This window comes from Taudactylus pleione, unplaced genomic scaffold, assembly GCF_031769625.1.
Source record: "Taudactylus pleione unplaced genomic scaffold, aTauple2 ptg000095l, whole genome shotgun sequence".
In the NCBI taxonomy this organism is placed as follows: Eukaryota; Metazoa; Chordata; class Amphibia; order Anura; family Myobatrachidae; genus Taudactylus; species Taudactylus pleione.
Window position 1 is genome coordinate 30,184,054 of NW_028284497.1, and position 25,839 is coordinate 30,209,892.

The window sequence follows — 25,839 nt, forward strand, 5'->3', positions numbered from 1 at the left end:
CCTTTTCTATCACGTATTGCTAGCCACGTGCTGCACAGAGAAATCCTTCTTTTCTATCACGTATTGCTAGTCGAGTATTGCACAGAGAAATCCTACTTTTCTATCACGTATTGCTAGCCACGTGTTGCACAGAGAAATCCTCCTTTTCTATCACGTATTGCTAGCCACGTACTGCACAGAGAAATCCTCCTTTTCTATCTTGTATTGCTAGTCGAGTATTGCACAGAGAAATCCTCCTTTTCTATCACGTATTGCTAGCCACGTGCTGCACAGAGAAATCCTCCTTTTCTATCACGTATTGCTAGCCACGTGCTGCACAGAGAAATCCTCCTTTTCTATCACGTATTGCTAGTCGAGTATTGCACAGAGATATCCTCCTTTTCAATCACGTATTGCTAGTCGAGTATTGCACAGAGAATTCCTCCTTTTCTATCACGTATTGCTAGCCTCGTGTTGCACAGAGAAATCCTCCTTTTCTATCACGTATTGCTAGCCACGTGTTGCACAGAGAAATCCTCCTTTTCTACCACGTATTGCTAGCCACGTGTTGCACAGAGAAATCCTCCTTTTCTATCACGTATTGCTAGCCACGTGTTGCACAGAGAAATCCTCCTTTTCTATCTCGTATTGCTAGCCACGTGCTGCACAGAGAAATCCTCCTTTTCAATCACGTATTGCTAGTCGAGTGTTGCACAGAGAAATCCTCCTTTTCTATCACGTATTGCTAGCCACGTGCTGCACAAAGAAATCCTCCTTTTCTATCATGTATTGCTAGCCACGTGCTGCAGAGAGAAATCCTCCTTTCCTATCATGTATTGCTAGTCGAGTATTGCACAGAGAAATCCTCCTTTTCTATCACGTATTGCTAGCCACGTGTTGCACAGAGAAATCCTCCTTTTCTATCACGTATTGCTAGCCACGTACTGCACAGAGAAATCCTCCTTTTCTATCACGTATTGCTAGTCGAGTATTGCACAGAGAAATCCTCCTTTTCTATCACGTATTGCTAGGCACGTGCTGCACAGAGAAATCTTCCTTTTCTATCACGTATTGCTAGTCGAGTATTGCACAGAGATATCCTCCTTTTCTATCACGTATTGCTAGCCATGTGTTGCACAGATAAATCCTCCTTTTCTACCAAGTATTGCTAGCCAGGTGTTGCACAGAGAAATCCTCCTTTTCTACCACGTATTCCTAGCCACGTGTTGCACAGAGAAATCCTCCTTTTCTAGCACGTATTGCTAGCCACGTTTTGCATAGAGAAATCCTCCTATTCTATCATGTATTGATAGCCACGTGCTGCACAAAGAAATCCTCCTTTTCTATCACGTATTGCTAGCCACGTGCTGCACAGAGAAATCCTCCTTTTCTATTACATATTGCTAGCCACGTGCTGCACAGAGAAATCCTCCTTTTCTATCACGTATTGCTAGTCGAGTATTGTACAGAGATATCCTCCTTTTCTATCACATATTGCTAGCCACGTGTTGCACAGAGAAATCCTCCTTTTCTTCCACGTATTGCTAGCCACATGTTGCACTGAGAAATCCTCCTTTTCTATCACGTATTGCTAGCCACGTGTTGCACTGAGAAGTCCTCCTTTTCTACCACGTATTGCTAGCCACGTGTTGCAAAGAGAAATCCTCCTTTTCTATCACGTAATGCTAGCCACGTGTTACACAGAGAAATCCTCCTTTTCTATCAAGTATTGCTAGCCACGTGCTGCACAGAGAAATCCTCCTTTTCTATCACGTATTGCTAGTCGAGTATTGCACTGAGAAATCCGCCTTTTCTATCACGTATTGCTAGCCACGTGTTGCACTGAGAAGTCCTCCTTTTCTACCACGTATTGCTAGCCACGTGTTGCAAAGAGAAATCCTCCTTTTCTATCACGTAATGCTAGCCACATGTTGCACAGAGAAATCCTCCTTTTCTACCACGTATTGCTAGCCACGTGTTGCAAAGAGAAATCCTCCTTTTCTATCACGTAATGCTAGCCACGTGTTACACAGAGAAATCCTCCTTTTCTATCACATATTGCTAGCCACGTGCTGCACAAAGAAATCCTCCTTTTCTATCACGTATTGCTAGCCACGTGCTGCACAGAGAAATCCTTCTTTTCTGTCACGTATTGCTAGTCGAGTATTGCACAGATAAATCCTCCTTTTCTATCACGTATTGCTAGTCGGGTATTGCACAGAGAAATCCTCCTTTTCTATCACGTATTGCTAGCCACGTGTTGCACAGAGAAATCCTCCTTTTCTATCACGTATTGCTAGTCGAGTATTGCACAGAGAAATCCTCCTTTTCTATCACGTATTGCTAGCCACGTGCTGCACAGAGAAATCCTTCTTTTCTATCACGTATTGCTAGTCAAGTATTGCACAGAGAAATCCTCCTTTTCTATCACGTATTGCTAGCCACTTTATGCACAGAGAAATCCTCCTTTTCTACCACGTATTGCTAGCCACGTGTTGCACAGAGAAATCCTCCTTTTCTATTACGTATTGCTAGCCACATGTTGCATAGAGAAATCCTCCTTTTCTATCACGTATTGCTAGCCACGTGCTGCACAGAGAAATCCTCCTTTTCTATCACATATTGCTAGCCACGTGCTGCACAAAGAAATCCTCCTTTTCTATCACGTATTACTAGCCACGTGCTGCACAGAGAAATCGTCCTTTTCTATCATGTATTGCTAGTCGAGTATTGCACAGAGAAATCCTACTTTTCTATCACGTATTGCTAGCCACGTGTTGCACAGAGAAATCCTCCTTTTCTATCACGTATTGCTAGCCACGTACTGCACAGAGAAATCCTCCTTTTCTATCTCGTATTGCTAGTCGAGTATTGCACAGAGAAATCCTCCTTTTCTATCACGTATTGCTAGCCACGTGCTGCACAGAGAAGTCCTCCTTTTCTATCATGTATTGCTAGTCGAGTATTGCACAGAGATATCCTCCTTTTCTATAACATATTGCTAGCCACGTGTTGCACAGAGAAATCCTCCTTTTATATCACGTATTGCTAGCCACGTGTTGCACAGAGAAATCTTCCTTTTCTATCACGTATTGCTAGCCACGTGTTGCACAGAGAAGTCCTCCGTTTCTATCACGTATTGCTATTCGAGTATTGCACAGAGAAATCCTACTTTTCTATCACATATTGCTAGCCACGTGTTGCATAGAGAAATCCTCCTTTTCTATCATGTATTGCTAGCCACGTGTTGCATAGAGAAATCCTCCTTTTCTATCACGTATTGCTAGCCACGTGTTGCACAGAGAAAACCTCCTTTTCTATCACATATTGCTAGCCACGTGTTGCACAGAGAAATCCTCCTTTTCTATCATGTATTGCTAGCCACGTGTTGCACAGAGAAATCCTCCTTTTCTATCACGTATTGCTAGCCACGTGTTGCACAGAGAAATCCTCCTTTTCTATCATGTATTGCTAGCCACGTATTGCACAGAGAAATCCTCCCTTTCTATCACTTATTGCTAGCAACGTATTGCACAGAGAAATCCACCTTTTCTATCACGTATTGCTAGCCACGTGCTGCACAGAGAAATCCACCTTTTCTATCACGTATTGCTAGCCACGTGCTGCACAGAGAAATCCGCCTTTTCTATCACGTATTGCTAGTCGAGTATTGCACAGAGATATCCTCCTTTTCTATCACGTATTGCTAGTCGAGTATTGCACAGAGAATTCCTCCTTTTCTATCACGTATTGTTAGCCCCGTGTTGCACAGAGAAATCATCCTTTTCTATCACGTATTGCTAGCCACGTTTTGCACAGAGAAATCCTCCTTTTCTACCACGTATTGCTAGCCACGTGTTGCACAGAGAAATCCTCCTTTTCTATCACGTATTGCTAGCCACGTGTTGCACAGAGAAATCCGCCTTTTCTATCTCGTATTGCTAGCCACGTGCTGCACAGAGAAATCCTCCTTTTCAATCACGTATTGCTAGTCGAGTGTTGCACAGAGAAATCCTCCTTTTCTATCACGTATTGCTAGCCACGTGCTGCACAAAGAAATCCTCCTTTTCTATCATGTATTGCTAGCCACGTGCTGCAGAGAGAAATCCTCCTTTCCTATCACGTATTGCTAGTCGAGTATTGCACAGAGAAATCCTCCTTTTCTATCACGTATTGCTAGCCACGTGTTGCACAGAGAAATCCTCCTTTTCTATCACGTATTGCTAGCCACGTACTGCACAGAGAAATCCTCCTTTTCTATCACGTATTGCTAGTTGAGTATTGCACAGAGAAATCCTCCTTTTCTATCACGTATTGCTAGGCACGTGCTGCACAGAGAAATCTTCCTTTTCTATCACGTATTGCTAGTCGAGTATTGCACAGAGATATCCTCCTTTTCTATCACGTATTGCTAGCCATGTGTTGCACAGATAAATCCTCCTTTTCTACCACGTATTGCTAGCCACGTGTTGCACAGAGAAATCCTCCTTTTCTACCACGTATTCCTAGCCACGTGTTGCACAGAGAAATCCTCCTTTTCTAGCACGTATTGCTAGCCACGTGTTGCACAGAGAAATCCTCCTTTTCTATCACGTATTGATAGCCACGTGCTGCACAAAGAAATCCTCCTTTTCTATCACGTATTGCTAGCCACGTGCTGCACAGAGAAATCCTCCTTTTCTATTACATATTGCTAGCCACGTGCTGCACAGAGAAATCCTCCTTTTGTATCACGTATTGCTAGTCGAGTATTGTACAGAGATATCCTCCTTTTCTATCACATATTGCTAGCCACGTGTTGCACAGAGAAATCCTCCTTTTCTACCACGTATTGCTAGCCACATGTTGAACTGAGAAATCCTCCTTTTCTACCACGTATTGCTAGCCACGTGTTGCACTGAGAAGTCCTCCTTTTCTACCACGTATTGCTAGCCACATGTTGCAAAGAGAAATCCTCCTTTTCTATCACGTAATGCTAGCCACGTGTTACACAGAGAAATCCTCCTTTTCTATCACGTATTGCTAGCCACGTGCTGCACAGAGAAATCCTCCTTTTCTATCACGTATTCCTAGTCGAGTATTGCACAGAGAAATCCTACTTTTCTATCACGTATTGCTAGCCACGTGTTGCACAGAGAAATCCTCCTTTTCTATCACGTATTGCTAGCCACGTACTGCACAGAGAAATCCTCCTTTTCTATCTCATATTGCTAGTCGAGTATTGCACAGAGAAATCCTCCTTTTCTATCACGTATTGCTAGCCACGTGCTGCACAGAGAAATCCTTCTTTTCTATCACGTATTGCTAGTCAAGTATTGCACAGAGAAATCCTCCTTTTCTATCACGTATTGCTAGCCACTTTTTGCACAGAGAAATCCTCCTTTTCTACCACGTATTGCTAGCCACGTGTTGCACAGAGAAATCCTCCTTTTCTATTACGTATTGCTAGCCACATGTTGCATAGAGAAATCCTCCTTTTCTATCACGTATTGCTAGCCACGTGCTGCACAAAGAAATCCTCCTTTTCTATCACATATTGCTAGCCACTTACTGCACAAAGAAATCCTCCTTTTCTATCACGTATTGTTAGCCACGTGCTGCACAGAGAAATCCTCCTTTTCTATCACGTATTGCTAGTCGAGTATTGCACAGAGAAATCCTACTTTTCTATCACGTATTGCTAGCCACGTGTTGCACAGAGAAATCCTCCTTTTCTATCACGTATTGCTAGCCACGTACTGCACAGAGAAATCCTCCTTTTCTATCTCGTATTGCTAGTCGAGTATTGCACAGAGAAATCCTCCTTTTCTATCACGTATTGCTAGCCATGTGCTGCACAGAGAAGTCCTCCTTTTCTATCATGTATTGCTAGTCGAGTATTGCACAGAGATATCCTCCTTTTCTATAACATATTGCTAGCCACGTGTTGCACAGAGAAATCCTCCTTTTATATCACGTATTGCTAGCCACGTGTTGCACAGAGAAATCCTCCTTTTCTATCACGTATTGCTAGCCATGTGTTGCACAGAGAAGTCCTCCTTTTCTATCACGTATTGCTATTCGAGTATTGCACAGAGAAATCCTACTTTTCTATCACATATTGCTAGCCACGTGTTGCATAGAGAAATCCTCCTTTTCTATCATGTATTGCTAGCCACGTGTTGCATAGAGAAATCCTCCTTTTCTATCATGTATTGCTAGCCACGTGTTGCACAGAGAAAACCTCCTTTTCTATCACGTATTGCTAGCCACGTGTTGCACAGAGAAATCCTCCTTTTCTATCATGTATTGCTAGCCACGTGTTGCACAGAGAAATCCTCCTTTTCTATCACGTATTGCTAGCCACGTGTTGCACAGAGAAATCCTCCTTTTCTATCATGTATTGCTAGCCACGTATTGCACAGAGAAATCCTCCCTTTCTATCACTTATTGCTAGCAACGTATTGCACAGAGAAATCCACCTTTTCTATCACGTATTGCTAGCCACGTGCTGCACAGAGAAATCCACCTTTTCTTTCACGTATTGCTAGCCACGTGCTGCACAGAGAAATCCGCCTTTTCTATCACGTATTGGTAGTCGAGTATTGCACAGAGATATCCTCCTTTTCTATCACGTATTGCTAGTCGAGTATTGCACAGAGAATTCCTCCTTTTCTATCACGTATTGCTAGCCACGTTTTGCACAGAGAAATCCTCCTTTTCTACCACGTATTGCTAGCCACGTGTTGCACAGAGAAATCCTCCTTTTCTATCACGTATTGCTAGCCACGTGTTGCACAGAGAAATCCGCCTTTTCTATCTCGTATTGCTAGCCACGTGCTGCACAGAGAAATCCTCCTTTTCAATCACGTATTGCTAGTCGAGTGTTGCACAGAGAAATCCTCCTTTTCTATCACGTATTGCTAGCCACGTGCTGCACAAAGAAATCCTCCTTTTCTATCATGTATTGCTAGCCACGTGCTGCAGAGAGAAATCCTCCTTTCCTATCACGTATTGCTAGTCGAGTATTGCACAGAGAAATCCTCCTTTTCTATCACGTATTGCTAGCCACGTGTTGCACAGAGAAATCCTCCTTTTCTATCACGTATTGCTAGCCACGTACTGCACAGAGAAATCCTCCTTTTCTATCACGTATTGCTAGTCGAGTATTGCACAGAGAAATCCTCCTTTTCTATCACGTATTGCTAGGCACATGCTGCACAGAGAAATCTTCCTTTTCTATCACGTATTGCTAGTCGAGTATCGCACAGAGATATCCTCCTTTTCTATCACGTATTGCTAGCCATGTGTTGCACAGATAAATCCTCCTTTTCTACCACGTATTGCTAGCCACGTGTTGCACAGAGAAATCCTCCTTTTCTACCACGTATTCCTAGCCACGTGTTGCACAGAGAAATCCTCCTTTTCTAGCACGTATTGCTAGCCACGTGTTGCACAGAGAAATCCTCCTTTTCTATCACGTATTGATAGCCACGTGCTGCACAAAGAAATCCTCCTTTTCTAGCACGTATTGCTAGCCACGTGTTGCACAGAGAAATCCTCCTTTTCTATTACATATTGCTAGCCACGTGCTGCACAGAGAAATCCTCCTTTTGTATCACGTATTGCTAGTCGAGTATTGTACAGAGATATCCTCCTTTTCTATCACATATTGCTAGCCACGTGTTGCACAGAGAAATCCTCCTTTTCTACCATGTATTGCTAGCCACATGTTGAACTGAGAAATCCTCCTTTTCTACCACGTATTGCTAGCCACGTGTTGCACTGAGAAGTCCTCCTTTTCTACCACGTATTGCTAGCCACGTGTTGCAAAGAGAAATCCTCCTTTTCTATCACGTAATGCTAGCCACGTGTTACACAGAGAAATCCTCCTTTTCTATCACGTATTGCTAGCCACGTGCTGCACAAAGAAATCCTCCTTTTCTATCACGTATTGCTAGCCACGTGCTGCACAGAGAAATCCTCCTTTTCTATCACGTATTGCTAGTCGAGTATTGCACAGAGAAATCCTCCTTTTCTATCACGTATTGCTGGTCGAGTATTGCACAGAGAAATCCTACTTTTCTATCACGTATTGCTAGCCACGTGTTGCACAGAGAAATCCTCCTTTTCTATCACGTATTGCTAGTCGAGTATTGCACAGAGAAATCCTCCTTTTCTATCACGTATTGCTAGCCACGTGCTGCACAGAGAAATCCTTCTTTTCTATCACATATTGCTAGTCAAGTATTGCACAGAGAAATCCTCCTTTTCTATCACGTATTGCTAGCCACTTTTTGCACAGAGAAATCCTCCTTTTCTACCACGTATTGCTAGCCACGTGTTGCACAGAGAAATCCTCCTTTTCTATTACGTATTGCTAGCCACATGTTGCATAGAGAAATCCTCCTTTTCTATCACGTATTGCTAGCCACGTGCTGCACAGAGAAATCCTTCTTTTGTATCACATATTGCTAGCCACGTGCTGCACAAAGAAATCCTCCTTTTCTATCACGTATTGCTAGCCACGTGCTGCACAGAGAAATCCTCCTTTTCTATCACGTATTGCTAGTCGAGTATTGCACAGAGAAATCCTACTTTTCTATCACGTATTGCTAGCCACGTGTTGCACAGAGAAATCCTCCTTTTCTTTCACGTATTGCTAGCCACGTACTGCACAGAAAAATCCTCCTTTTCTATCTCGTATTGCTAGTCGAGTATTGCACAGAGAAATCCTCCTTTTCTATCACGTATTGCTAGCCACGTGCTGCACAGAGAAATCCTTCTTTTCTATCACGTATTGCTAGTCAAGTATTGCACAGAGAAATCCTCCTTTTCTATCACGTATTGCTAGCCACTTTTTGCACAGAGAAATCCTCCTTTTCTACCACGTATTGCTAGCCACGTGTTGCACAGAGAAATCCTCCTTTTCTATTACGTATTGCTAGCCACATGTTGCATAGAGAAATCCTCCTTTTCTATCATGTATTGCTAGCCACGTGCTGCACAGAGAAATCCTCATTTTCTATCACATATTGCTAGCCACGTGCTGCACAAAGAAATCCTCCTTTTCTATCACGTATTGCTAGCCACGTGCTGCACAGAGAAATCCTCCTTTTCTATCACGTATTGCTAGTCGAGTATTGCACAGAGAAATCCTACTTTTCTATCACGTATTGCTAGCCACATGTTGCACAGAGAAATCCTCCTTTTCTATCACGTATTGCTAGCCACGTACTGCACAGAGAAATCCTCCTTTTCTATCTCGTATTGCTAGTCGAGTATTGCACAGAGAAATCCTCCTTTTCTATCACGTATTGCTAGCCACGTACTGCACAAAGAAATCCTCCTTTTCTATCATGTATTGCTAGCCACGTGCTGCAGAGAGAAATCCTCCTTTCCTATCACGTATTGCTAGTCGAGTATTGCACAGAGAAATCCTCCTTTTCTATCACGTATTGCTAGCCACGTGTTGCACAGAGAAATCCTCCTTTTCTATCACGTATTGCTAGCCACGTACTGCACAGAGAAATCCTCCTTTTCTATCACGTATTGCTAGTCGAGTATTGCACAGAGAAATCCTCCTTTTCTATCACGTATTGCTAGGCACGTGCTGCACAGAGAAATCTTCCTTTTCTATCACGTATTGCTAGTCGAGTATCGCACAGAGATATCCTCCTTTTCTATCACGTATTGCTAGCCATGTGTTGCACAGATAAATCCTCCTTTTCTACCACGTATTGCTAGCCACGTGTTGCACAGAGAAATCCTCCTTTTCTACAACGTATTCCTAGCCACGTGTTGCACAGAGAAATCCTCCTTTTCTAGCACGTATTGCTAGCCACGTGTTGCACAGAGAAATCCTCCTTTTCTATCACGTATTGATAGCCACGTGCTGCACAAAGAAATCCTCCTTTTCTAGCACGTATTGCTAGCCACGTGTTGCACAGAGAAATCCTCCTTTTCTATTACATATTGCTAGCCACGTGCTGCACAGAGAAATCCTCCTTTTGTATCACGTATTGCTAGTCGAGTATTGTACAGAGATATCCTCCTTTTCTATCACATATTGCTAGCCACGTGTTGCACAGAGAAATCCTCCTTTTCTACCACGTATTGCTAGCCACATGTTGAACTGAGAAATCCTCCTTTTCTACCACGTATTGCTAGCCACGTGTTGCACTGAGAAGTCCTCCTTTTCTACCACGTATTGCTAGCCACGTGTTGCAAAGAGAAATCCTCCTTTTCTATCACGTAATGCTAGCCACGTGTTACACAGAGAAATCCTCCTTTTCTATCACGTATTGCTAGCCACGTGCTGCACAAAGAAATCCTCCTTTTCTATCACGTATTGCTAGCCACGTGCTGCACAGAGAAATCCTCCTTTTCTATCACGTATTGCTAGTCGAGTATTGCACAGAGAAATCCTCCTTTTCTATCACGTATTGCTGGTCGAGTATTGCACAGAGAAATCCTACTTTTCTATCACGTATTGCTAGCCACGTGTTGCACAGAGAAATCCTCCTTTTCTATCACGTATTGCTAGTCGAGTATTGCACAGAGAAATCCTCCTTTTCTATCACGTATTGCTAGCCACGTGCTGCACAGAGAAATCCTTCTTTTCTATCACATATTGCTAGTCAAGTATTGCACAGAGAAATCCTCCTTTTCTATCACGTATTGCTAGCCACTTTTTGCACAGAGAAATCCTCCTTTTCTACCACGTATTGCTAGCCACGTGTTGCACAGAGAAATCCTCCTTTTCTATTACGTATTGCTAGCCACATGTTGCATAGAGAAATCCTCCTTTGCTATCACGTATTGCTAGCCACGTGCTGCACAGAGAAATCCTTCTTTTGTATCACATATTGCTAGCCACGTGCTGCACAAAGAAATCCTCCTTTTCTATCACGTATTGCTAGCCACGTGCTGCACAGAGAAATCCTCCTTTTCTATCACGTATTGCTAGTCGAGTATTGCACAGAGAAATCCTACTTTTCTATCACGTATTGCTAGCCACGTGTTGCACAGAGAAATCCTCCTTTTCTTTCACGTATTGCTAGCCACGTACTGCACAGAAAAATCCTCCTTTTCTATCTCGTATTGCTAGTCGAGTATTGCACAGAGAAATCCTCCTTTTCTATCACGTATTGCTAGCCACGTGCTGCACAGAGAAATCCTTCTTTTCTATCACGTATTGCTAGTCAAGTATTGCACAGAGAAATCCTCCTTTTCTATCACGTATTGCTAGCCACTTTTTGCACAGAGAAATCCTCCTTTTCTACCACGTATTGCTAGCCACGTGTTGCACAGAGAAATCCTCCTTTTCTATTACGTATTGCTAGCCACATGTTGCATAGAGAAATCCTCCTTTTCTATCATGTATTGCTAGCCACGTGCTGCACAGAGAAATCCTCATTTTCTATCACATATTGCTAGCCACGTGCTGCACAAAGAAATCCTCCTTTTCTATCACGTATTGCTAGCCACGTGCTGCACAGAGAAATCCTCCTTTTCTATCACGTATTGCTAGTCGAGTATTGCACAGAGAAATCCTACTTTTCTATCACGTATTGCTAGCCACATGTTGCACAGAGAAATCCTCCTTTTCTATCACGTATTGCTAGCCACGTACTGCACAGAGAAATCCTCCTTTTCTATCTCGTATTGCTAGTCGAGTATTGCACAGAGAAATCCTCCTTTTCTATCACGTATTGCTAGCCACGTACTGCACAGAGAAATCCTCCTTTTCTAGCACGTATTGCTAGCCACGTGTTGCACAGAGAAATCCTCCTTTTCTATTACATATTGCTAGCCACGTGCTGCACAGAGAAATCCTCCTTTTGTATCACGTATTGCTAGTCGAGTATTGTACAGAGATATCCTCCTTTTCTATCACATATTGCTAGCCACGTGTTGCACAGAGAAATCCTCCTTTTCTACCACGTATTGCTAGCCACATGTTGAACTGAGAAATCCTCCTTTTCTACCACGTATTGCTAGCCACGTGTTGCACTGAGAAGTCCTCCTTTTCTACCACGTATTGCTAGCCACGTGTTGCAAAGAGAAATCCTCCTTTTCTATCACGTAATGCTAGCCACGTGTTACACAGAGAAATCCTCCTTTTCTATCACGTATTGCTAGCCACGTGCTGCACAAAGAAATCCTCCTTTTCTATCACGTATTGCTAGCCACGTGCTGCACAGAGAAATCCTCCTTTTCTATCACGTATTGCTAGTCGAGTATTGCACAGAGAAATCCTCCTTTTCTATCACGTATTGCTGGTCGAGTATTGCACAGAGAAATCCTACTTTTCTATCACGTATTGCTAGCCACGTGTTGCACAGAGAAATCCTCCTTTTCTATCACGTATTGCTAGTCGAGTATTGCACAGAGAAATCCTCCTTTTCTATCACGTATTGCTAGCCACGTGCTGCACAGAGAAATCCTTCTTTTCTATCACATATTGCTAGTCAAGTATTGCACAGAGAAATCCTCCTTTTCTATCACGTATTGCTAGCCACTTTTTGCACAGAGAAATCCTCCTTTTCTACCACGTATTGCTAGCCACGTGTTGCACAGAGAAATCCTCCTTTTCTATTACGTATTGCTAGCCACATGTTGCATAGAGAAATCCTCCTTTTCTATCACGTATTGCTAGCCACGTGCTGCACAGAGAAATCCTTCTTTTGTATCACATATTGCTAGCCACGTGCTGCACAAAGAAATCCTCCTTTTCTATCACGTATTGCTAGCCACGTGCTGCACAGAGAAATCCTCCTTTTCTATCACGTATTGCTAGTCGAGTATTGCACAGAGAAATCCTACTTTTCTATCACGTATTGCTAGCCACGTGTTGCACAGAGAAATCCTCCTTTTCTTTCACGTATTGCTAGCCACGTACTGCACAGAAAAATCCTCCTTTTCTATCTCGTATTGCTAGTCGAGTATTGCACAGAGAAATCCTCCTTTTCTATCACGTATTGCTAGCCACGTGCTGCACAGAGAAATCCTTCTTTTCTATCACGTATTGCTAGTCAAGTATTGCACAGAGAAATCCTCCTTTTCTATCACGTATTGCTAGCCACTTTTTGCACAGAGAAATCCTCCTTTTCTACCACGTATTGCTAGCCACGTGTTGCACAGAGAAATCCTCCTTTTCTATTACGTATTGCTAGCCACATGTTGCATAGAGAAATCCTCCTTTTCTATCATGTATTGCTAGCCACGTGCTGCACAGAGAAATCCTCATTTTCTATCACATATTGCTAGCCACGTGCTGCACAAAGAAATCCTCCTTTTCTATCACGTATTGCTAGCCACGTGCTGCACAGAGAAATCCTCCTTTTCTATCACGTATTGCTAGTCGAGTATTGCACAGAGAAATCCTACTTTTCTATCACGTATTGCTAGCCACATGTTGCACAGAGAAATCCTCCTTTTCTATCACGTATTGCTAGCCACGTACTGCACAGAGAAATCCTCCTTTTCTATCTCGTATTGCTAGTCGAGTATTGCACAGAGAAATCCTCCTTTTCTATCACGTATTGCTAGCCACGTACTGCACAAAGAAATCCTCCTTTTCTATCATGTATTGCTAGCCACGTGCTGCAGAGAGAAATCCTCCTTTCCTATCACGTATTGCTAGTCGAGTATTGCACAGAGAAATCCTCCTTTTCTATCACGTATTGCTAGCCACGTGTTGCACAGAGAAATCCTCCTTTTCTATCACGTATTGCTAGCCACGTACTGCACAGAGAAATCCTCCTTTTCTATCACGTATTGCTAGTCGAGTATTGCACAGAGAAATCCTCCTTTTCTATCACGTATTGCTAGGCACGTGCTGCACAGAGAAATCTTCCTTTTCTATCACGTATTGCTAGTCGAGTATCGCACAGAGATATCCTCCTTTTCTATCACGTATTGCTAGCCATGTGTTGCACAGATAAATCCTCCTTTTCTACCACGTATTGCTAGCCACGTGTTGCACAGAGAAATCCTCCTTTTCTACAACGTATTCCTAGCCACGTGTTGCACAGAGAAATCCTCCTTTTCTAGCACGTATTGCTAGCCACGTGTTGCACAGAGAAATCCTCCTTTTCTATCACGTATTGATAGCCACGTGCTGCACAAAGAAATCCTCCTTTTCTAGCACGTATTGCTAGCCACGTGTTGCACAGAGAAATCCTCCTTTTCTATTACATATTGCTAGCCACGTGCTGCACAGAGAAATCCTCCTTTTGTATCACGTATTGCTAGTCGAGTATTGTACAGAGATATCCTCCTTTTCTATCACATATTGCTAGCCACGTGTTGCACAGAGAAATCCTCCTTTTCTACCACGTATTGCTAGCCACATGTTGAACTGAGAAATCCTCCTTTTCTACCACGTATTGCTAGCCACGTGTTGCACTGAGAAGTCCTCCTTTTCTACCACGTATTGCTAGCCACGTGTTGCAAAGAGAAATCCTCCTTTTCTATCACGTAATGCTAGCCACGTGTTACACAGAGAAATCCTCCTTTTCTATCACGTATTGCTAGCCACGTGCTGCACAAAGAAATCCTCCTTTTCTATCACGTATTGCTAGCCACGTGCTGCACAGAGAAATCCTCCTTTTCTATCACGTATTGCTAGTCGAGTATTGCACAGAGAAATCCTCCTTTTCTATCACGTATTGCTGGTCGAGTATTGCACAGAGAAATCCTACTTTTCTATCACGTATTGCTAGCCACGTGTTGCACAGAGAAATCCTCCTTTTCTATCACGTATTGCTAGTCGAGTATTGCACAGAGAAATCCTCCTTTTCTATCACGTATTGCTAGCCACGTGCTGCACAGAGAAATCCTTCTTTTCTATCACATATTGCTAGTCAAGTATTGCACAGAGAAATCCTCCTTTTCTATCACGTATTGCTAGCCACTTTTTGCACAGAGAAATCCTCCTTTTCTACCACGTATTGCTAGCCACGTGTTGCACAGAGAAATCCTCCTTTTCTATTACGTATTGCTAGCCACATGTTGCATAGAGAAATCCTCCTTTTCTATCACGTATTGCTAGCCACGTGCTGCACAGAGAAATCCTTCTTTTGTATCACATATTGCTAGCCACGTGCTGCACAAAGAAATCCTCCTTTTCTATCACGTATTGCTAGCCACGTGCTGCACAGAGAAATCCTCCTTTTCTATCACGTATTGCTAGTCGAGTATTGCACAGAGAAATCCTACTTTTCTATCACGTATTGCTAGCCACGTGTTGCACAGAGAAATCCTCCTTTTCTTTCACGTATTGCTAGCCACGTACTGCACAGAAAAATCCTCCTTTTCTATCTCGTATTGCTAGTCGAGTATTGCACAGAGAAATCCTCCTTTTCTATCACGTATTGCTAGCCACGTGCTGCACAGAGAAATCCTTCTTTTCTATCACGTATTGCTAGTCAAGTATTGCACAGAGAAATCCTCCTTTTCTATCACGTATTGCTAGCCACTTTTTGCACAGAGAAATCCTCCTTTTCTACCACGTATTGCTAGCCACGTGTTGCACAGAGAAATCCTCCTTTTCTATTACGTATTGCTAGCCACATGTTGCATAGAGAAATCCTCCTTTTCTATCATGTATTGCTAGCCACGTGCTGCACAGAGAAATCCTCATTTTCTATCACATATTGCTAGCCACGTGCTGCACAAAGAAATCCTCCTTTTCTATCACGTATTGCTAGCCACGTGCTGCACAGAGAAATCCTCCTTTTCTATCACGTATTGCTAGTCGAGTATTGCACAGAGAAATCCTACTTTTCTATCACGTATTGCTAGCCACATGTTGCACAGAGAAATCCTCCTTTTCTATCACGTATTGCTAGCCACGTACTGCACAGAGAAATCCTCCTTTTCTATCTCGTATTGCTAGTCGAGTATTGCACAGAGAAATCCTCCTTTTCTATCACGTATTGCTAGCCACGTACTGCACAGAGAAATCCTCCTTTTCTATCACGTATTGCTAGTCGAGTATTTCACAGAGAAATCCTCCTTTTCTATCATGTATTGCTAGCCACGTGTTGCACAGAGAAATCCTCCTTTTCTATCACGTATTGCTAGTCGAGTATTGCACAGAGAAATCCTCCTTTTCTATCGCTAGTCGAGTATTGCACAGAGAAATCCTCCTTTTCTATCACGTATTGCTAGCCACGTGTTGCACAGAGAAATCCTCCTTTTCTATCTCGTATTGCTAGTTGAGTATTGCACAGAGAAATCCTCCTTTTCTATCACGTATTGCTAGCCACGTGTTGCACAGAGAAATCCTCCTTTTCTACCACGTATTGCTAGCCACGTGTTGCACAAAGAAATCCTTCTTTTCTATCACATATTGCTAGCCACGTGCTGCACAGAGAAATCCTCCTTTTCTATCAAGTATTGCTAGCAAAGTGCTGCACAGAGAAATCCTCCTTTTCTATCACGTATTGCTAGCCACGTGCTGCACAGAGAAATCCTCCAGTTCTATCACGTATTGCTAGTCGAGTATTGCACAGAGAAATCCTCCTTTTCTATCACGTATTGCTAGCCACGTGCTGCACAGAGAAATCCTTCTTTTCTATCACGTATTGCTAGTCAAGTATTGCACAGAGCAATCCTCCTTTTCTATCACGTATTGCTAGCCACGTGCTGCACAGAGAAATCCTCCAGTTCTATCACGTATTGCTAGTCGAGTATTGCAAAGAGAAATCCTCCTTTTCTATCACGTATTGCTAGTCGAGTATTGCACAGAGATATCCTCCTTTTCTATCACGTATTGCTAGCCATGTGTTGCACAGATAAATCCTCCTTTTCTACCACGTATTGCTAGCCACGTGTTGCACAGAGAAATCCTCCTTTTCTACCACGTATTCCTAGCCACGTGTTGCACAGAGAAATCCTCCTTTTCTAGCACGTATTGCTAGCCACGTGTTGCACAGAGAAATCCTCCTTTTCTATCACGTATTGATAGCCACGTGCTGCACAAAGAAATCCTCCTTTTCTATCACGTATTGCTAGCCACGTGCTGCACAGAGAAATCCTCCTTTTCTATTACATATTGCTAGCCACGTGCTGCACAGAGAAATCCTCCTTTTGTATCACGTATTGCTAGTCGAGTATTGTACAGAGATATCCTACTTTTCTATCACATATTGCTAGCCACGTGTTGCACAGAGAAATCCTCCTTTTCTACCACGTATTGCTAGCCACATGTTGAACTGAGAAATCCTCCTTTTCTACCACGTATTGCTAGCCACGTGTTGCACTGAGAAGTCCTCCTTTTCTACCACGTATTGCTAGCCACATGTTGCAAAGAGAAATCCTCCTTTTCTATCACGTAATGCTAGCCACGTGTTACACAGAGAAATCCTCCTTTTCTATCACGTATTGCTAGCCACGTGCTGCACAGAGAAATCCTCCTTTTCTATCACGTATTCCTAGTCGAGTATTGCACAGAGAAATCCTACTTTTCTATCACGTATTGCTAGCCACGTGTTGCACAGAGAAATCCTCCTTTTCTATCACGTATTGCTAGCCACGTACTGCACAGAGAAATCCTCCTTTTCTATCTCATATTGCTAGTCGAGTATTGCACAGAGAAATCCTCCTTTTCTATCACGTATTGCTAGCCACGTGCTGCACAGAGAAATCCTTCTTTTCTATCACGTATTGCTAGTCAAGTATTGCACAGAGAAATCCTCCTTTTCTATCACGTATTGCTAGCCACTTTTTGCACAGAGAAATCCTCCTTTTCTACCACGTATTGCTAGCCACGTGTTGCACAGAGAAATCCTCCTTTTCTATTACGTATTGCTAGCCACATGTTGCATAGAGAAATCCTCCTTTTCTATCACGTATTGCTAGCCACGTGCTGCACAAAGAAATCCTCCTTTTCTATCACATATTGCTAGCCACTTACTGCACAAAGAAATCCTCCTTTTCTATCACGTATTGTTAGCCACGTGCTGCACAGAGAAATCCTCCTTTTCTATCACGTATTGCTAGTCGAGTATTGCACAGAGAAATCCTACTTTTCTATCACGTATTGCTAGCCACGTGTTGCACAGAGAAATCCTCCTTTTCTATCACGTATTGCTAGCCACGTACTGCACAGAGAAATCCTCCTTTTCTATCTCGTATTGCTAGTCGAGTATTGCACAGAGAAATCCTCCTTTTCTATCACGTATTGCTAGCCATGTGCTGCACAGAGAAGTCCTCCTTTTCTATCATGTATTGCTAGTCGAGTATTGCACAGAGATATCCTCCTTTTCTATAACATATTGCTAGCCACGTGTTGCACAGAGAAATCCTCCTTTTATATCACGTATTGCTAGCCACGTGTTGCACAGAGAAATCCTCCTTTTCTATCACGTATTGCTAGCCATGTGTTGCACAGAGAAGTCCTCCTTTTCTATCACGTATTGCTATTCGAGTATTGCACAGAGAAATCCTACTTTTCTATCACATATTGCTAGCCACGTGTTGCATAGAGAAATCCTCCTTTTCTATCATGTATTGCTAGCCACGTGTTGCATAGAGAAATCCTCCTTTTCTATCATGTATTGCTATCCACGTGTTGCACAGAGAAAACCTCCTTTTCTATCACGTATTGCTAGCCACGTGTTGCACAGAGAAATCCTCCTTTTCTATCATGTATTGCTAGCCACGTGTTGCACAGAGAAATCCTCCTTTTCTATCACGTATTGCTAGCCACGTGTTGCACAGAGAAATCCTCCTTTTCTATCATGTATTGCTAGCCACGTATTGCACAGAGAAATCCTCCCTTTCTATCACTTATTGCTAGCAACGTATTGCACAGAGAAATCCACCTTTTCTATCACGTATTGCTAGCCACGTGCTGCACAGAGAAATCCACCTTTTCTTTCACGTATTGCTAGCCACGTGCTGCACAGAGAAATCCGCCTTTTCTATCACGTATTGGTAGTCGAGTATTGCACAGAGATATCCTCCTTTTCTATCACGTATTGCTAGTCGAGTATTGCACAGAGAATTCCTCCTTTTCTATCACGTATTGCTAGCCACGTTTTGCACAGAGAAATCCTCCTTTTCTACCACGTATTGCTAGCCACGTGTTGCACAGAGAAATCCTCCTTTTCTATCACGTATTGCTAGCCACGTGTTGCACAGAGAAATCCGCCTTTTCTATCTCGTATTGCTAGCCACGTGCTGCACAGAGAAATCCTCCTTTTCAATCACGTATTGCTAGTCGAGTGTTGCACAGAGAAATCCTCCTTTTCTATCACGTATTGCTAGCCACGTGCTGCACAAAGAAATCCTCCTTTTCTATCATGTATTGCTAGCCACGTGCTGCAGAGAGAAATCCTCCTTTCCTATCACGTATTGCTAGTCGAGTATTGCACAGAGAAATCCTCCTTTTCTATCACGTATTGCTAGCCACGTGTTGCACAGAGAAATCCTCCTTTTCTATCACGTATTGCTAGCCACGTACTGCACAGAGAAATCCTCCTTTTCTATCACGTATTGCTAGTCGAGTATTGCACAGAGAAATCCTCCTTTTCTATCACGTATTGCTAGGCACGTGCTGCACAGAGAAATCTTCCTTTTCTATCACGTATTGCTAGTCGAGTATCGCACAGAGATATCCTCCTTTTCTATCACGTATTGCTAGCCATGTGTTGCACAGATAAATCCTCCTTTTCTACCACGTATTGCTAGCCACGTGTTGCACAGAGAAATCCTCCTTTTCTACCACGTATTCCTAGCCACGTGTTGCACAGAGAAATCCTCCTTTTCTAGCACGTATTGCTAGCCACGTGTTGCACAGAGAAATCCTCCTTTTCTATCACGTATTGATAGCCACGTGCTGCACAAAGAAATCCTCCTTTTCTAGCACGTATTGCTAGCCACGTGTTGCACAGAGAAATCCTCCTTTTCTATTACATATTGCTAGCCACGTGCTGCACAGAGAAATCCTCCTTTTGTATCACGTATTGCTAGTCGAGTATTGTACAGAGATATCCTCCTTTTCTATCACATATTGCTAGCCACGTGTTGCACAGAGAAATCCTCCTTTTCTACCACGTATTGCTAGCCACATGTTGAACTGAGAAATCCTCCTTTTCTACCACGTATTGCTAGCCACGTGTTGCACTGAGAAGTCCTCCTTTTCTACCACGTATTGCTAGCCACGTGTTGCAAAGAGAAATCCTCCTTTTCTATCACGTAATGCTAGCCACGTGTTACACAGAGAAATCCTCCTTTTCTATCACGTATTGCTAGCCACGTGCTGCACAAAGAAATCCTCCTTTTCTATCACGTATTGCTAGCCACGTGCTGCACAGAGAAATCCTCCTTTTCTATCACGTATTGCTAGTCGAGTATTGCACAGAGAAATCCTCCTTTTCTATCACGTATTGCTGGTCGAGTATTGCACAGAGAAATCCTACTTTTCTATCACGTATTGCTAGCCACGTGTTGCACAGAGAAATCCTCCTTTTCTATCACGTATTGCTAGTCGAGTATTGCACAGAGAAATCCTCCTTTTCTATCACGTATTGCTAGCCACGTGCTGCACAGAGAAATCCTTCTTTTCTATCACATATTGCTAGTCAAGTATTGCACAGAGAAATCCTCCTTTTCTATCACGTATTGCTAGCCACTTTTTGCACAGAGAAATCCTCCTTTTCTACCACGTATTGCTAGCCACGTGTTGCACAGAGAAATCCTCCTTTTCTATTACGTATTGCTAGCCACATGTTGCATAGAGAAATCCTCCTTTTCTATCACGTATTGCTAGCCACGTGCTGCACAGAGAAATCCTTCTTTTGTATCACATATTGCTAGCCACGTGCTGCACAAAGAAATCCTCCTTTTCTATCACGTATTGCTAGCCACGTGCTGCACAGAGAAATCCTCCTTTTCTATCACGTATTGCTAGTCGAGTATTGCACAGAGAAATCCTACTTTTCTATCACGTATTGCTAGCCACGTGTTGCACAGAGAAATCCTCCTTTTCTTTCACGTATTGCTAGCCACGTACTGCACAGAAAAATCCTCCTTTTCTATCTCGTATTGCTAGTCGAGTATTGCACAGAGAAATCCTCCTTTTCTATCACGTATTGCTAGCCACGTGCTGCACAGAGAAATCCTTCTTTTCTATCACGTATTGCTAGTCAAGTATTGCACAGAGAAATCCTCCTTTTCTATCACGTATTGCTAGCCACTTTTTGCACAGAGAAATCCTCCTTTTCTACCACGTATTGCTAGCCACGTGTTGCACAGAGAAATCCTCCTTTTCTATTACGTATTGCTAGCCACATGTTGCATAGAGAAATCCTCCTTTTCTATCATGTATTGCTAGCCACGTGCTGCACAGAGAAATCCTAATTTTCTATCACATATTGCTAGCCACGTGCTGCACAAAGAAATCCTCCTTTTCTATCACGTATTGCTAGCCACGTGCTGCACAGAGAAATCCTCCTTTTCTATCACGTATTGCTAGTCGAGTATTGCACAGAGAAATCCTACTTTTCTATCACGTATTGCTAGCCACATGTTGCACAGAGAAATCCTCCTTTTCTATCACGTATTGCTAGCCACGTACTGCACAGAGAAATCCTCCTTTTCTATCTCGTATTGCTAGTCGAGTATTGCACAGAGAAATCCTCCTTTTCTATCACGTATTGCTAGCCACGTACTGCACAGAGAAATCCTCCTTTTCTATCACGTATTGCTAGTCGAGTATTTCACAGAGAAATCCTCCTTTTCTATCATGTATTGCTAGCCACGTGTTGCACAGAGAAATCCTCCTTTTCTATCACGTATTGCTAGTCGAGTATTGCACAGAGAAATCCTCCTTTTCTATCGCTAGTCGAGTATTGCACAGAGAAATCCTCCTTTTCTATCACGTATTGCTAGCCACGTGTTGCACAGAGAAATCCTCCTTTTCTATCTCGTATTGCTAGTTGAGTATTGCACAGAGAAATCCTCCTTTTCTATCACGTATTGCTAGCCACGTGTTGCACAGAGAAATCCTCCTTTTCTACCACGTATTGCTAGCCACGTGTTGCACAAAGAAATCCTTCTTTTCTATCACGTATTGCTAGCCACGTGCTGCACAGAGAAATCCTCCTTTTCTATCAAGTATTGCTAGCAAAGTGCTGCACAGAGAAATCCTCCTTTTCTATCACGTATTGCTAGCCACGTGCTGCACAGAGAAATCCTCCAGTTCTATCACGTATTGCTAGTCGAGTATTGCACAGAGAAATCCTCCTTTTCTATCACGTATTGCTAGCCACGTGCTGCACAGAGAAATCCTTCTTTTCTATCACGTATTGCTAGTCAAGTATTGCACAGAGCAATCCTCCTTTTCTATCACGTATTGCTAGCCACGTGCAGCACAGAGAAATCCTCCAGTTCTATCACGTATTGCTAGTCGAGTATTGCAAAGAGAAATCCTCCTTTTCTACCACGTATTGCTAGCCACGTGTTGCACAGAGAAATCCTCCTTTTCTATCACGTATTGCTAGCCACGTGTTGCACAGAGAAATCCTCCTTTTCTATCTCGTATTGCTAGCCACGTGCTGCACAGAGAAATCCTCCTTTTCTATCACGTATTGCTAGTCGAGTATTGCACAGAGAAATCCTCCTTTTCTATCACGTATTGCTAGCCACGTACTGCACAAAGAAATCCTCCTTTTCTATCATGTATTGCTAGCCACGTGCTGCACAGAGAAATCCTCCTTTTCTATCACGTATTGCTAGTCGAGTATTGCACAGAGAAATCCTCCTTTTCTATCACGTATTGCTAGCCACGTGCTGCACAGAGAAATCCTTCTTTTCTATCACGTATTGCTAGTCAAGTATTGCACAGAGAAATCCTCCTTTTCTATCACGTATTGCTAGCCACTTTTTGCACAGAGAAATCCTCCTTTTCTACCACGTATTGCTAGCCACGTGTTGCACAGAGAAATCCTCCTTTTCTATCACGTATTGCTAGCCACGTGTTGCACAGAGAAATCCTCCTTTTCTATCACGTATTGCTAGTCGAGTATTGCACAGAGAAATCCTCCTTTTCTATCACGTATTGCTAGCCACGTGTTGCACAGAGAAATCCTCCTTTTCTATCACGTATTGCTAGTCGAGTATTGCACAGAGAAATCCTCCTTTTCTATCTTGTATTGCTAGCCACGTGCTGCACAGAGAAATCCTCCTTTTCTATCACATATTGCTAGTCGAGTATTGCACAGAGAAATCCTCCTTTTCTATCACGTATTGCTAGCCACGTGTTGCACAGAGAAATCCTCCTTTTCTATCACGTATTGCTAGTCGAGTATTGCACAGAGAAATCCTCCTTTTCTATAACGTATTGCTAGCCACGTGTTGCACAGAGAAATCCTCCTTTTCTACCACGTATTGCTTGCCATGTGTTGCACAAAAAAATCCTCCTTTTCTATCACGTATTGCTAGCCACGTGCTGCACAGAGAAATCCTCCTTTTCTATCATGTATTGCTAGCCACGTGCTGCACAGAGAAACCCTCCTTTTCTATCACGTATTGCTAGCCACGTGCTGCACAGAGAAATCCTCCTTTTCTATCACGTATTGCTAGTCGAGTATTGCACAGAGATATCCTCCTTTTCTATCACGTATTGCTAGTCGAGTATTGCACAGAGAAATCCTCCTTTTCTATCACGTATTGCTAGCCATGTGCTGCACAGAGAAATCCTCCTTTTCTATCACGTATTGCTAGCCACGTGCTGCACAGAGAAATCCTCCTTTTCTATCACGTATTGCTAGTCGAGTATTGCACAGAGATATCCTCCTTTTCTATCACGTATTGCTAGTCGAGTAATGCACAGAGAAATCCTCCGTTTCTATCACGTATTGCTAGCCCCGTGTTGCACAGAGAAATCCTCCTTTTCTATCACGTATTGCTAGCCACATGTTGCACAGAGAAATCCTCCTTTTCTACCACGTATTGCTAGCCACGTGTTGCACAGAGAAATCCTCCTTTTCTATCACGTATTGCTAGCCACGTGTTGCACAGAGAAATCCTCCTTTTCTATCTCGTATTGCTAGCCACGTGCTGCACAGAGAAATCCTCCTTTTCTATCACGTATTGCTAGTCGAGTATTGCACAGAGAAATCCTCCTTTTCTATCACGTATTGCTAGCCACGTACTGCACAAAGAAATCCTCCTTTTCTATCATGTATTGCTAGCCACGTGCTGCAGAGAGAAATCCTCCTTTCCAATCACGTATTGCTAGTCGAGTATTGCATAGAGAAATCCTCCTTTTCTATCACGTATTGCTAGCCACGTGTTGCACAGAGAAATCCTCCTTTTCTATCACATATTGCTAGCCACGTACTGCACAGAGAAATCCTCCTTTTCTATCACGTATTGCTAGTCGAGTATTGCACAGAGAAATCCTCCTTTTCTATCACGTATTGCTAGCCACGTGCTGCACAGAGAAATCCTCCTTTTCTATCACGTATTGCTAGCCACGTGCTGCACAAAGAAATCCTCCTTTTCTATCATGTATTGCTAGCCACGTGCTGCACAGAGAAATCCTCCTTTTCTATCATGTATTGCTAGTCGAGTATTGCACAGAGAAATCATACTTTTCTATCACGTATCGCTAGCCACGTGTTGCACAGAGAAATCCTCCTTTTCTATCATGTATTGCTAGTCGAGTATTTCACAGAGAAATCCTCCTTTTCTATCACGTATTGCTAGCCACGTGTTGCACAGAGAAATCCTCCTTTTCTATCACGTATTGCTAGTCGAGTATTGCACAGAGAAATCCTCCTTTTCTATCGCGTATTGCTAGTCGAGTATTGCACAGAGAAATCCTCCTTTTCTATCACGTATTGCTAGCCACGTGTTGCACAGAGAAATCCTCCTTTTCTATCTCGTATTGCTAGTCGAGTATTGCACAGAGAAATCCTCCTTTTCTATCACGTATTGCTAGCCACGTGTTGCACAGAGAAATCCTCCTTTTCTACCACGTATTGCTAGCCACGTGTTGCACAAAGAAATCCTTCTTTTATATCACGTATTGCTAGCCACGTGCTGCACAGAGAAACCCTCCTTTTCTATCAAGTATTGCTAGCAAAGTGCTGCACAGAGAAATCCTCCTTTTCTATCACGTATTGCTAGCCACGTGCTGCACAGAGAAATCCTCCAGTTCTATCACGTATTGCTAGTCGAGTATTGCACAGAGATATCCTCCTTTTCTATTACGTATTGCTAGTCGAGTATTGCACAGAGAAATCCACCTTTTCTATCACGTATTGCTAGCCATGTGTTGCACAGATAAATCCTCCTTTTCTACCACGTATTGCTAGCCACGTGTTGCACAGAGAAATCCTCCTTTTCTACCACGTATTCCTAGCCACGTGTTGCACAGAGAAATCCTCCTTTTCTAGCACGTATTGCTAGCCACGTGTTGCACAGAGAAATCCTCCTTTTCTATCACGTATTGATAGCCACGTGCTGCACAAAGAAATCCTCCTTTTCTATCACGTATTGCTAGCCACGTGCTGCACAGAGAAATCCTCCTTTTCTATCACGTATTGCTAGTCGAGTATTGTACAGAGATATCCTCCTTTTCTATCACATATTGCTAGCCACGTGTTGCACAGAGAAATCCTCCTTTTCTACCACGTATTGCTAGCCACATGTTGCACTGAGAAATCCTCCTTTTCTACCACGTATTGCTAGCCACGTGTTGCACTGAGAAGTCCTCCTTTTCTACCACGTATTGCTAGCCACGTGTTGCAAAGAGAAATCCTCCTTTTCTATCACGTAATGCTAGCCACGTGTTACACAGAGAAATCCTCCTTTTCTATCACGTATTGATAGCCACGTGCTGCACAAAGAAATCCTCCT